Source organism: Myotis yumanensis, unplaced genomic scaffold (assembly GCF_028538775.1).
Source record: "Myotis yumanensis isolate MYYU_CA2020_CCGP unplaced genomic scaffold, mMyoYum1.0.hap1 SCAF_9, whole genome shotgun sequence".
NCBI classification, from domain to species: Eukaryota; Metazoa; Chordata; class Mammalia; order Chiroptera; family Vespertilionidae; genus Myotis; species Myotis yumanensis.
Genome location: NW_027223760.1, coordinates 53,836,852 through 53,851,727, shown reverse-complemented (window position 1 = coordinate 53,851,727; position 14,876 = coordinate 53,836,852). Strand labels below are relative to the sequence as shown.

General features: G+C 35.2%; 1 long non-coding RNA gene across 1 annotated transcript in view; it reads left to right on the top strand.

Annotated features, from left to right (window-relative positions):
* Positions 1-497: 497 nt before the first annotated feature.
* The window catches only part of LOC139016966 (uncharacterized), a 54,131-nt gene continuing 39,752 nt past the window's right edge, over positions 498-14,876 (top strand). The window contains exon 1 of the long non-coding RNA XR_011472744.1: positions 498-577. This is a non-coding gene — a long non-coding RNA (uncharacterized lncRNA). The remainder of the gene's footprint in view (positions 578-14,876) is intronic.

Here is a 14,876-nt window from a genome sequence, read left to right as displayed (position 1 = left end):
CTAATATTTTACTGCATTTACTCTGGAGTTGTTTTCTTTTCTTTTTTTTTGCACTTTATCTTGCATTCTATGAAGAAAAAGGGATTGAATACCAAGTCCTGCTTTTTAAATTATAAGTCATTCTTTCCTCATTGTTTCTACTTCTGATTCTGTCCCAGGATCTTAAAAAAGGAAGTTAACTCAATTGTCAGAACTATGCATTTGAGACCTACCTCCTCAAAATAAACAGGAAATAATCCTCCACAGATTTGCACTGTATTTGGGCAAGGATGTTGCAGGTTGATACTAATTTTGCTCACTTTCCAATCCGCCCAAAGAGCAGACTGACACTAAATACTACTGGGCCACACTCTAAGGTTTTTTAACTTTTGAATCAATGTGTATATACTTTGTAATAATGTACTAGAGACACAGAAGTGATAACAGATTTATCAACAGTGATTGGATAGTTACCAACCATCTCACTTTTTTGTGCTTTGTAGGAAAACATCAGTACAGAGAACTCACGCTTGCTTTTCTGAACTTGTGATTTTTTTCCTGAAAGGAATTATAATCTCTGCTTAAAGGAAAAAATATGGTAAGTGGCTTGAAGAAATTACACACGCGCGCACACACACACACACACACACACACGCACACACATTTAGTGCTAGAAATTTTCCTCTTGGCCACTGCTTTAGCTATCTTCTTCAAATTTTGATGTTTTATTTATATTTTTAAACTATCATTTAGATTTATATGTATTGTTTAGGAGTATATCTTTCTTCATGACTTTTTTAGTAGTTGTTCTATTATATATATGTATATATATGCATGTCTAGTTTGTATTAATATATAGCACAGTCTATTGGTATCATCTCTTCAGTATTGAGTGAAATATAGAAACATTGTCTCCTCTTTTATTTTATCCCCCATTTATAATTTTAAAAAATATTTCATCTACATATATTTAAAACCACATCAACCAATCTTAGAATTTTTGCTTTAACTACCTATCAGAATTTTAAAACTCAAGAAAGGAAAGTCTATTTTATTTACCCATAATTTTGCCTACTGTGTTCTTGAACAACAAATTTTCTTAGTTTTCCTTCATCTGATGACATCTTGAATTCCCTTTTACATGGAAGGATATTTTCATTATATTTAGGACTGTAGGTTGACAGTTTTTTACACTTGAAAAATATTATACCACTCTCTTTTGCCCTCTATAGTAAGTAAGGTATTCTTTTTCTCTAGCTATTATGATTTCGTGATGGTATTATTTCCACCACTAGAAATTCCTCTTATAATTATGAATACAGCAAGAAGTGACATACTTGTTTAGCCCTTTCTCTAATCATAGGTTTTTTTCCTTCATGAGAAATAAATTAATGAACACATTTAGATTTGAAAGTAATTCTGATATTTTTGTTTTAGATTCCTTAGATGTTCATACAAAATTAGAAATGTTTTAATAAGAAATAAGCCATTCAAATTACCTACCCATTTCTCCTAATAAGGGCAGTTAAAAAGTTTGACAATCAAATATTTAATATTCAGTTAGCAGTCTAGTTTAAAATCACCTTTGTGATCCTAAGAGACATTTTTTCCATCTGAAAATTTGCCTTCCAGTTTTCCCAAGTTCAGTAAAACTCTCTACTGTATTTCATATATTTAACCCAGAAATAAGCATAATTCTAGACTCATCGCTCATCGTACTCCCCAATTCAATACATTCTACCATCTCCCAAAACACACTCTTTTTTCCCTTTCTATTGAACTTATTGGGATGACATTAGTTAACAAAATTATACCAAAAAAGTCACTCTTGAATCCATCCACTTCTATGTTCACTGCCAACTAGACTGCAGTCATCATAGCCATATACCCCTGCCTATCGTCCCTATTCTTCATGGGCAGCCAGTACGATTTCATGGCCTATGATAGCTAGCATTCCTTTCTATGATTTGTGACTTCTTCATTGCTGCCTCAGCTTCCCCTCCACTTGGGGCTTACCTGTGCATAAAATGGCATCTTTTCACAGATTTCTGGATAATATCCACAGGTGGCCAGAACTCAGTGAGTGTGGGAGACAGAGATTTGCATAGGTCATTTTTCTTAAAATCTTTCATCAGCTTCCAATGGTTCTTCAAATAATGCCCCCAAATCCCAACAACCCAACCTCTAGTTGCCTTTCCAGTCTCTTATGCACAGCCCTACTATTTGCTCTTCATGCTCACCACTATGGATTTCTATTTGAGCATCCTATGCTTTCTCCTGCCTCACAGCTTCTGTATATATTATTCTCTCTTCCAAGAATGTTCTACCCTTTATCTTTACCTTAGCTTATTGGTGGTTCTTCAAAGCATAGAACTAATATTGCTATGCAGGTACATTTTTCTAATGCACTTGAATAAGGTAAATTCCCCAATTATACATTTCCTAGCGGAACTCAACGTAGCTAGTAAATACTGGCACAATATTTTTCCTTCTCTATCAGTTGTTGAGTGTAAACTGAAAAGGAACTATTTTATTAACCATGTCCATCATCTGAATGCATGATATCTGGTAGATAGTAGGCACATAATAAATATATTTTTTAGTCAACAAATGCCATAATTTAGAATTTATTATGTACCTAAAATTTTTTTCCAAGTTTATTTGTGTCCCTGACCATGCTAAGTTTTGTCAAAGTAGTATGTGAGACTAAATAAAAAAAGAGAAAATTGGATGAATAGATTGACTGTAGAGCTGCAGAGTAGGAAAGCAAAGAGAAGGTAAAGGAGAAACAATGATATTGGAAAATAATAATCTTCCTCAAAACATAATAAAACAAGATCCAGAAGGCTTCTCCATTTTTTTCTTTTGACACAAGCTTTGCAATATAGTTTAATATTGCTATTTAGAGGCTAATTAACTAGACTAGTGTCTCATATCTCTATTCCTATTCACTTTGGCATTTATATTGGCCATTAACACTTCCTCTAAGTGACCATGTGAAGGAGTGGGTATGAAATTTGAGCCAGGCAATTTACTTCCTGTTGACAGATTTTGTAATATGATTGATGGGGGCAGAAGGTGAAACTATCTGGTAAAATGAGTTTTTTTGCATTATCTATGTATTTCATATATCAATGCCAGTATTTCTCAAACTTAAGGTCAAGACTCAAGAGGGAAGGGTTACAATATAATTTAAGGGGTTTCATATATGGGAACTATTTGCAGGTGGAAATTGTGGGCTTTCTTGAGAATAGGAGTCTTCTTTCCTCCCCCTCAATTCTCTACACTTCCTTCTAACTAATGTGTTAAAATTTAATAAAATTATGCCAATTAGAGTTTATAATATCTCTGCTATATTATTTATAATATAAACACATTAAAAGCAAACATTGAAGAATGTTGAAATCACCGGTTTGAACGACGTTGCCTGCAGTACCCTACACAATGTGTTAAAATCAATTAAAATCTATAGCTTGATTTTTCTTTCCATTTACTCATAGAAATAATATGACTATATTCAGACAGAAAATAATAAAAATGTGGGTTAGATACTACCTATCATATTAATTACTAATTATCCTAGAGAAGAAAAATTAAAACTGTAAAAACCTGCTTTTATTTTATAAAGATATATTAAGCTCCTAATAGAGTATTAAATCCAGGATTAAACAGATTTCCCAGGTATCTTTTAAATTTTGTGTTTGATTTCAGGCCTCATTTATGCTGCTGTGTTCTATCTTTCCATTTCTTCTATTATATCCTCGAAAAGTGTCCTTTAATTTATGGACCATAAAGATTTCTATTACTACCAAAAATTTTATGGCCTAATTAGGCTCATATTGAGTCAAGCAACTTTGGTTGAATATTAAACCCATGTAAATGTTTTTCTTTTTAGTACATTAAAATGGAAAAAAAAAAATAGAAGAAAATGTTAACTATTTTTCTTATCTAAACATTACTAAGAGAAATAAAGATTATGATGATAAACTTTTATATTAGGATTGTTTATTACAGGTGACATTATTATTATCTGACAATCCAATTGGAATCTCATAAATAAATAAGCTAATGTCTACAGTCATATAATCTATTTTCCTGTAAGCCATTATTAAAATGAAATAAAGGGAATTCTTTAATATGCACTTAAAAAATCCAAATTATATAACACACACACAAACACACACACACACACACACACACACGTAAGGAAAAAAACAAACAAAATATATGTAGCAACAGTTTTCAAGAAACTGGACATTAGGCAATTAAGATAGAGATCCCTTGACAGAGTTTTCAAACCATAAGAGGAACTTAGGTGGAGTTAGTAGACACAATAAGTTGAGGATATTGGAACTGAGAAACTAGTGAACCAAGGCAGATAGAGTTCACAGAACAAATTACTGTAGAGAAGGGAGCTACACAGACAGAAGAATCCAGAAATCTTAAGAGGATCCTCCACTGAGTATTCAAGTGATTATGATCAGTACATGTGTGTGAGGATGAAGGGTTGGGGAAATATCCTTCCAAGATGTAACAATGGTCAGTGCTCACACAAGGCCAGGAGTAGTGCCCAGCAAACACACTGGAAAATCTTAAGTGTCATGGGACACTGGGCAGAGTACAGAGAAGAGTATTTCCTCAATAACAGAGATCAGTTGATCCTGGAGTGAACACTACATTGTTTCCATATAACAAATATTGCAAACAAGATCAAGAAAGATAACAATGTTTCCAAGTAATTTAACTGGATACTAGCAATGAATAGAATAGGAGAAAGAAAAATGAGTAAGGAAATAAAATATTTGAATAACACTATCAATTGACTTGACCTAATTGTCATTTATAAAATACTCTACCCAAAACAAACATTCTTTTCAAGTACACACAAAATATTTACTAAGATAGATTGCATTGGACTATAAAAAATTTAAATAAATTTTAAGGCATTCAGGTTGTTCAATATAAGTATTGAGCACAAGAGAATTATGTTAGAATGCTCTCTGGAAAAATCCTTCAAAATTTAGAAATTAAATAATATACTTGTAAATAACACATGGGCCAAAGAAAAAAAGGAGAAATTAGACAGTATTTTGAATTGAATGAAAATTAAAATGCAGCACAGCAGAATTTGAGTGATACTACTAAAGCAGTATTATGAGGGACATTTATAGCACTAAATGCCTATATTAGGAAAAAGAAAGGTCTAAAATGAATGACTTCAGTATCCATCCACCACAATAAACAAGAAAAAGAATGGTAAAATAAAACCAAACTACCGTAAGTGGGAAAAGGAAATAATACCAGAGCAGAAATCAATGAGAATAAGAGCAAGGTGGCAGAATAGGAAGATCCAACCCCCGTTCCTCTGCAGAGACACTGACTTAATAATATATGGAACAAAATATCTGAATGAGAACTTTTAAAACCAGTCAAGAAATATGCAGTACACCAGCAGGTGAAAAGTTGGGGATAGCCGCATTGAAATGAATGCGAACTATTTTACTTTATCTCCCATTGCCTCAAACCCAAACCAGCACAGCTCAGTGCCTTTGGAAAGAATTTCAGCTCATGACTTCTCCCTGGGGGAGAACGAGAAGAGTAGAACATGTATCCAATGTGTAAGATTTTCTGAGGGACTTGTTTCTCTTTGGTCTGACTTGGAACACGGGCATAGTTGGAACCAGCATAGTCTGTATGCAGGGGGTGGGGAGGGGTGCGCACTGAAAGTAACCGGGAATGGGGGTAGCTTGCTCTTGTACCAGGAGGCCCGCAGTGCTGCAGACCCAGGCCAGTATAGCTTGGTGCTACCAGGAGAATGCACCCAAGTCATGGATTCTGGGGGTGAAGGGAGAAGAGTGGAGCATCCATCCAGCTTTATGGAGAGCTGCTTGAGAAACTGGTTTCTTTCTGGCTTGACTTGGAGCCTGACAGGGAACCAGGATACTTTGGATGCCTGGCAGCCAATGAGAATAAAATGGAGCTGGACAACTTGCTGGGGCAGTACCACAGAACCTGCAGTATTGCAAACAGACACCAGGGGGAGCAAGAGATTATGAGCTCCTGAAAACGGGGAAAATCTCTCTAATTGGGAAATTACATGTGTAAACCCAGAGAAATTGCCTCCCCTTGAAAAAGGTTTTTGACGCCCCCAGAATCTCCAGTTGTGTTAACTGGGTCAAAGTCTTTCCCTGTGCAAAGCCAACCCATAAGAATTGGAAGAAGTGCTGTGTTTTCAAATGCAAAAACTCAGCCAAAAAACCAAAAAAATCACAGGGACACAAAGAAACATGGTCAAACAAAGGAACAAAATAAAACTAAAGGAACAGAGATCTACGAATTACCTGATAAAAAAAATTCAAGATAATTGTCTTAAAAGAGGTCAGTGATCTACAAGAGAACACAGACAACTAAACAAAATCAGGAAAATGCATGAATGAAATGAGAATATCAACAAAGAGACAGAATGTATAAAAAATAACCAAACAGAAATTCTGGAGCTGAAGAATACAATAAATGAAATGAAAAATTCAGTAAAGGGGTTTATCAGCATATTTGATTAAACAAAAAAAAATCAATGAGCTCAATGACAGGTTATTTGAAATTATTCAGTCAGAGGAGCAAAAAATAAAGGAAGAATATATAAAAGGGAGAAAGCTTAAAGAACTTAAGGGACACCATTAAGCAACCAATATATACATCATAGGAGTTCTAGAAGGAAGAGGGAGAGAGAGAGAGAGAGAGAGAGAGAGAGAGAGAGAGAGAAAGAGAGAGAGAAAGAAAGAGAAAGAGAAATAATGGTTGAAAATTTCCCAAATTTGAGGAAGAAAATGGATACCAAAATTCAGGAAGCATTAAAGAAGTTCAAGTAGAATGAACTCAAAGAGGCCAACACCAAGAGGCACATTATAATTAAACCATCAAAAGTCAAAGACAATGACAAAATCTTGAAATCAGCAAGAGGAAAAATTTTTTATGTACGAGAAATCTCCCCTAAGATTATGACAAGATTTCAATGCTGTTTTTATTAATAAACCTGACAATTTGTCTAATTACTATACAATAAAATTTGATATGTTAACTATTTGGGGGCTGTTTTGAATAATGAGGTACTTACCTGTCTTGTGTGTGTAAATATCATTTTGGTGATGATACCTAAGGGTAGAATTGCTAACATGTCATAAGGACATATACATTCAGCTATGTTCAGCTTTAATAGGTGCTGCCAAATAGTTTTCCCAAGTGGTTTTACATGTTTTGAGCAGCATAAGATAATTTCAGTTCTGAGCTTGCTCACCTCCACTTTGTGTGGTCAGACCATGTATTCAGTCTTCTTATGTAGCACTCTGTTATTGTTTTTTGTATTTGAAGGCCACTAAGACTATGAGTATATCTTTATTTGATCACGGTCACTTAGATAAGTGTACTCTCATTAGTGAAATGCCTGCTCAAGTATTTTGCACATTAAAATATTTCCTTTCCATTTTTTACTAATTTGCAGGAGTTTTTAAAAACATACTATAGGCATGAGTATTTGCCAGGTAAATATATTATAAATGTCTTCTTTCAGTTGTGTGTCTTCTGATGAACATAAATTTCTCATTTGAATCAAGTCTAATTGAACAATCTTTTCCTTTATTGCTGGTGTTTTTGTGTTCTATTTAAGAAAGTATTGACTTTCATTTGGTTATAGTATATTTTCTTAATGTTACTAGTATCTTCTGACTTGGGGCTGAATGTAAAATTATTAAAATGGAGAAAGAATGGAGGGATGAGGGTGTTAGAGTATTTTATCAGTGGTTTTCAAACTTTTCTATACACTCAGACACCTGGAAAGTTAAAAAAAAACCCGGATGCTTCTCCTGCACTCTAAACTGGCTGATTCAGAATCTCTCGGTTTGGAGCTCAGGCATTGGTATATTATAATTGGCGTAGAGAGAGCATTTAAGCAGAGAACATCAGCCAAAAAAAGGACAGCATGGAAGCAAATTTGATGAATATCACTTTGGGCTAGACTCTAGGCTCCAGAGAGTGATGTAATTGTGAGTCACATCAGAATTAAAGCTGTGTGGTTTGGAGAATTTTGAGTCCTGAATAAAGATTTAGTTTAATTCAACAAATAGTGGGGGTTGAACATTTTCTCTTTTGAGAAAATGAATATGATTCATTAATACATTAGGAGGATTAATGTGGCAGTGTGGTAGAGGTAGATTGGAAGTGGGAAGAAATAAGAGCAAATATTCAAGCTAATCCCTGCGGTCTGGCTTCTGTAATCCTGCTAATCATCTGAAATTGTATGGTGAATTCTGTGTGGAGGATATTTCTGGCAAGAGGATCTAAAGCTATCATTAGGTTTTCAAAGGAATCTGAAAAGTTTCAAAGGCTAGAAACAACTGAATTAGGGAAGTAAATCAGTTTATGGTTATTACACTTTGCTATTTAACATTATTGAACACCCAAACCATGTTTGTGGAAGTTGAAGTGGAAAAAAGACTGATGATAGAGATGTTTGTGGGTGAAATAAGATGTGTTAAAGACTGATTGAATGTGTGTTAGGGGGGAATATAAAAAGATGAAAAATGGGGAGAATTAAAATATGATTAAGAGGAAAGTGATCAACAGGAATGAGCAGTGGAAGAGATATTAAGTTAAGCTTTTAAACCTTGAATTAGATAGCTGGAACTGAATTTCCAAATAATCTGAGTTGAAGTTAATCAGAAAGAAAAGTCAGTAGTCAATCCTGGCTCTTTATGCATTTTCCTTAAGTATTCACTGGTTATGACAGGTAGAAGACTAGTTGTCATCCTAGTCATTTGTTCTATGCCAATAAAAATATATCCTTTTATTTTCTGGTTGTGGTTTACACATAAAATAATATTTAAAATATGTATTGAAAACAGAATGAGATCTTTTAACCATAGATTTCAAGAAAATAATTATTTTAAATGATAACAATGTGTACTTAAAAGTTTATATTTAGACACACTGTTGAAAGAGCTTAGGAATTCATTATAATTATGAAGGGATAATTATTTTTGTTCATATATTTTGTAGAACTATTTTCTTATTTAAAAAATTTATCTTTATTGTTGAAAGTATTACAGATGTCCCCTTTTTCTATCCCCATTGACCCCCTCCACTCTGTCCTGCCTCTCCCACCCCCAGGCCTTCACCACACTATTGCCTGTGTCCATGGGTTATGCATATATACATACAAATTCTTTGGTTACTACCCCTCCCCCCACCTACCTAAGGAGTAAATTTGTTGTTGTTGTTATTGTTTAAAATATTACTTATGTCTCCTTTTTCCCCCCATTGACCCCTACCCAGCCACTCCCACCCCCAAGACAAGCCCCCACCGCCCTAGTGTCCCTTTCCATTGGTTATGCTAATATGCATGCATACAAGTCCTTTGGTTGATCTCTTACATTCCCCCATTACCTCCCTTACCTCTTAGGTTTGACTGTTAGGTGTTTCCCTGTCTCTGGATCTATTTTTGTTCATCATTTATGTTGTTCATTATATTCCACAAATGAGTGAGATTGTGTGATATATCTATCTTTCTCTGACTGGCTTATTTCGCTTAGCATAATGCTTTCCAGTTCCAGCATGTTGCAAATGGTAAAGATTCCTTCTTTTTTTTTGTAGAAGCATAGTGTTCATTGTGTAGATGTATCACAGTTTTCTAATCCACTCATCTGCTAATGGGCACTTAGGCTGTTTCCAAATCTTAGCTATTGTAAATTGTGCTGCTATGAATATAGGGATGCATATGTCCTTTCTGATTGGTGTTTCTGATTTCTTTGGATATATTTCTAGAAGTGGGATTACCGGGTCAAATGGACATTCCATTTTTAACTTTTTAAGGAAACTCCATACTTTTTTCCACAGTGGCTGCACCAGTCTGCATTCCCACCAGCAGTGCAGGAGGGTTCCTTTTTCTCCACATCCTCACCAGCACTTGTCATTTGTTGATTTGTTGATGATAGCCATTCTGACAGGTGTGAGATGGTACCTCAGTGTTGTTTTGATTTGCATCTCTCAGATAATTAGTGACTTTGAGCATATTTTCATATGTCTCTTGGCCTTCTGTATGTCCTCTTTCTAAAGGTGTCTATTTAGGTCCTGTGCCCATTTTTTGATTGGATTGTTTATCTTCGTTTTGTTAAGTTGTATGAGTTCCAAGGGGTAAATTTTTAAAAATCCAAATTTTTCACATAGGGGTACTTAAAATTAGTGCACAAGTAACTGACAAATGAGTTGAATCTTATCACTGCTTTACAGTTAAAGCTATGGTGAATGAAAAAATTTGTGATTTATGAGAAGAAAATGGCAGATTCATATCTTCAACCATAGTATGAATGTTTAGGGCCAGAATAATAACATTAGAAGTCCTTGGGTTAAAAAGCAGCAAGAGGAATCATAGATTTGTTTTTTGGAGGATTGGACTCATAAAGAAAAACCACATTCAATTTATACCAATCAAATACGTTGAGTGTTGCTCAAGAACAGAGGTTGCCACTTCAAACAGAGTGAGTCATCACAAAGTTCATCTGTACTTATCATTAACTTGCCACTTGATTTGTACAGCTTCAGTAAGCATATCAGCTTTTCATGATAAAATTAATTTAATTTTCTAAGATTTGACAATCTGATAACTTCATAGGGGCTTAGTTTTCTTTCTTTTCCTATACCTCTCCATACCCCCAATTTTCTTTTTTTACTTGTGATGCAGAAATTTGTTAGGCATTACTGAAATCAGGGATCAGGGAAATTGGAAAGTTTTAATCTGTTTCACTATTGTTGGTTATTTTTTAAGCATACCTTAGCAACCTAGAATCAAGCTCACAGATGGTGGATACTGTGGATTTTAGCAGATGGGTGGGAGGAAAAGCCAGAAAAGATGTCATGGGCAGATACTAATGAGAGTGTTTGAAACAAGAGGCAGTGGGATCTGAGCTAGATAGGAAGGACATTAAAAGCAAGATGATGCCAGCAAGCAAAAAAGATGTAGATGTTGGGGCCATTTAAATACGTTTTACTAGTAGAGCATTGAGAGTGGGAACAATTAAAGCAATATAATAAAAATCTGGTGTTTATACTCAGAGCGTGCAGTCTAAAGTCTTTTATAGAGTAAATACTCAATAAATACTCTTTCTAGTGCCTTTTTTTTTATCTCACTAAGGATAAGATAATTTGATGTGTGATATTGTCTAACTCCTTTGATTTATAAAAATGTGAAATTATTATGCTTTAAAATGATTACTAATGCTAAATAAATATAGAGGTACAATGGCTATGACATGTTAGGAAAGGAGTATAGTAAAAGAAAGTGCCTTTTAAATGACTAAGACATTATGTTTACTTTAACATTAGTTTTTAGAGTCTCTTTCACTGAGATAATTATAGTGTTCATTTTTTTGCAATGTACTGATTAAGCACAGTTGGAATAAGAGCATATGAAGTACTAAACTACTGTAAAAAATATCACACTATTAACCAATTTTTCATTTCATATATATATTAAGTAACGAGGTATTAAATTATAGATATTCAAATTACCTTAATTATCACTTTATGGAAAACTTACTTAAAGATAGTATAAAAATCTATCTACTATAGAAGTGAGTAAAGATATATGCTGCAGTATATTAGCTATGATGCCAAATCTTATATGGAAAACCCTTTTGCGGGGGTTTTATTATAAAAGTAATAACGAGAGGCTAACATACAATTAGAACTGCTGCTAGATGACAGGATAAAAACATTAAAAGGCAAAACATTAATTTATGATGAATTATAATGCCTGATATGATCCAATTAAACCTTGGTCAAACTCATACAGTATTCAGCTTTGTTAAAAATAACTTAAACTTAGTTGTTGATACCTTTATTTCCCCTTACCAACCTAAGATGTGATTGCTCTCATTTTAATGGAGTTGGGGGAGGGCCAAATATTAAACAAAGAGAGATAAAGAGAGGTTTTGCTTTACCATTTATTTCTATTGTTGACAGCTATTCAGAATTTATACAAGGGTTTTGGTGGTTAGAAATAGATTGAAGTTTCTGGCAAAGCAAAATGTCCTCACACGCAGATGGGGGTCTGAATAAAATGTATGCCTATGCAAATATAGGACCCACAGTGATTTACATACTTTTTAAGCTGACTGTTACTCATAAAATAAATAGTTTCTACTCTCAAGGAGCTTACCATCTAGAAGCATAGACAGATAAGGAGATAAGGTGTCTCTGAAGCTACCAAGATGTATGAAGCTTAGGACTGTTTTCATCAGACTAGGGAGTCAGAGGGAGCTGCACAAGGGAGATAATACTTCAGTGGAAGCTGGATGGGCCAATTGGATTTCATCTGTTTTGGGAGGGTTTGTGGGCCTATAAGAATAGAGATAAGAATTGTAGGTGGGTCCAGGATATTGCAGACAGAGAGATCAGATTGTGCAAAAGTCTGGAGGTGTGAAGGAATGTTTCACATGCTAAATATTAAAAATAACTATGTATGGCAAGAAATGTAAGAGAATAATGAGGGGTGAAGTTACAATATTGAGCAGGGACATATTGTGGAGGGATTTATATGCTAAGGTAAAGAAATTTATTGTTCAGCCTACAAAAGGCAATTGAGGGAGAAAAAGCAATGGAAAGATTTTATTTTATTTATTTAAAATAAATAAAAGGAGAGGGAGGTAGAAGCATCAGTGATAAGAGAGAATCATTGATCGGCTGCCTCCTGCATGCCCCCTACTGGGAATCAAACATGCACCCCAGGCATGTGCCCTTGACCAGAATTGAACCCTGGACCCTTCGTCCACAGGCTGATGCTCTATCCCCTGAACCAAACCAGCTAGGGCAACAATGGAAAGATTTTAGAAAGGCTCCTCTGGTTGTGATGTGGGAAATGGATTAGAAAGTGTATCTGGAGGGGGGAAAAAGATTTAGAAACTTAATAAGCATGTGAAAATGGAAATGGCAATATAATCTATAATAATAAAAGCATATTATGCTAATTAGGCCAGACAACATGTGGAATCGGGCCTAAACAGGCAGTCGGACATCCCCCCGAGGGGTCCCAGATTGCGAGAGGGTGCAGGCTGGGCTAAGGGACCCCCCCTCCCCCATGCACGACTTTGTGCACTGGGTCTCCAGTAGAGAAATATTTTCAAATACAGTACCTTATCACAGAAAACTGAAGAATTTCTTTGCTGTCATCTTGCAAACTATGTTCTCGTGATTCTTCTAAAACATTAACTTATATATGTGACTTTCCTATTGAAAAACTTTCAATGCCTATCTGACTAGTTTTTAGACCTCCAATATTAGGTCAGGCATTATCCCCATAAAACTGAATTTCTCATGCCCCTGCATGGTCCAGGGGATTGGCATGTGAAGCATGTGGGACTTGGGACTAGATCCACTGGATATTTTTGGAGCTAGGTCTAATTAAAAAAACTCTATGCCAAACTCTGGTGGTGAGGATATGAAGATGAGCCTAGAGCATGGCCATTTCTCCCCAACTAGACAGAAAAAACTGGCCTTCATTAAAAATTACTTAAATCAGTAGACAGAGAGAAGTTGAGAAGAGGAACAGAAAAAACTGGAGAGTTCTTGATTTCACTTGCTGTGATTCCTGAAACTATGTTACTTTGTGTATTTCCAAGGCTTGGTTATTTAATTCTTCCTCCATTTCTGGAAGGTCTTCCAGTGCATTGTCTCTTTTTGCTTAAGTTTCAGTTGGGTTTTTGTTTCCTGCAACCTGCTAATATTTCCTCCTTCTAGCCAACCCTGTCTCCTATAAACATGACACTCATTCATTTCTCTGTCCTTTTCATGATATAACCTACTTTATATTAATATCCCATCTACTGACTCAGTTTCAAAAATACAAATGAACGTATTCTGTGTATAGTGATGTATGTTGTACACTGTTGATGCAGAAATGAGTAATACATAGTGTCTGATCTTGAAGGGCTCACAATATATGAGAAAGCAGACATACTTGCAGAAAGGACTAACCTAAGTGCAAGAGCTATTTTAGGACTAAGAAATTATTATGGGACACAAAGAATGGAGCCAGTCCCTAGGTAACCACACTGTCAGTGGAATTTTATTAGAATAATCCAGTCTATATTAATCAGCCTCTTCTGTGAACTCATGTTGCCTTCATTTTGCCACTTAATGCTGTACTGTCTTTTTTGTTGTTGTTGTTATTCAGTGGTTTTGTGGTTTCAGATGTATACCTCTTTCCCAAAACTGCATTTTAAGCCCTTGCTGGGTGAGGAATGTGATGTTATTTCCCTTTGTACTTCCCCAAGCACCTACCACTATGTGCTGCATTTATTAAAGCAAATAATACTTAGACTTTTAGATGCAGAGTTATAACAATAAAATAACAAGAACTCATGTAAAGGCATTGTTTTTCTTAACAGAATAGGGAACAGTGTAATCACTGGAGTGACATCTCATCACCGTTGCCATATTCTGCTGGTTTGTTTTGGTTGGAAGCAGGCCACAGGTTCTGCTTACACTCAGGAGGAGGGGTTTATACAAGAATATGCATCAGGAAGCCCCCTTAGAATATGTCCTGTACATATACATTCATGATGTTCTTGATCAAAAGTAAGAATCCAGTAACTAATTCTGTTGAAATTGAATAATGTATTATGTTTTAGAGAGTGATGTTTTTTTTTTTGTTGTTTTTTTTAAAAAATATATTTTATTGATTCTTTACAGAGAGGAAGGGAGAGAGATAGAGAGTTAGAAACATCGATGAGAGAGAAACACCGATCAGCTGCCTCCTGCACATCTCCTACTGGGGAAATGCCCGCAACCCAGGTACATGCCCTTGACCGGAATCGAACCTGGGACCTTTCAGTCTGCAGGCCGACGCT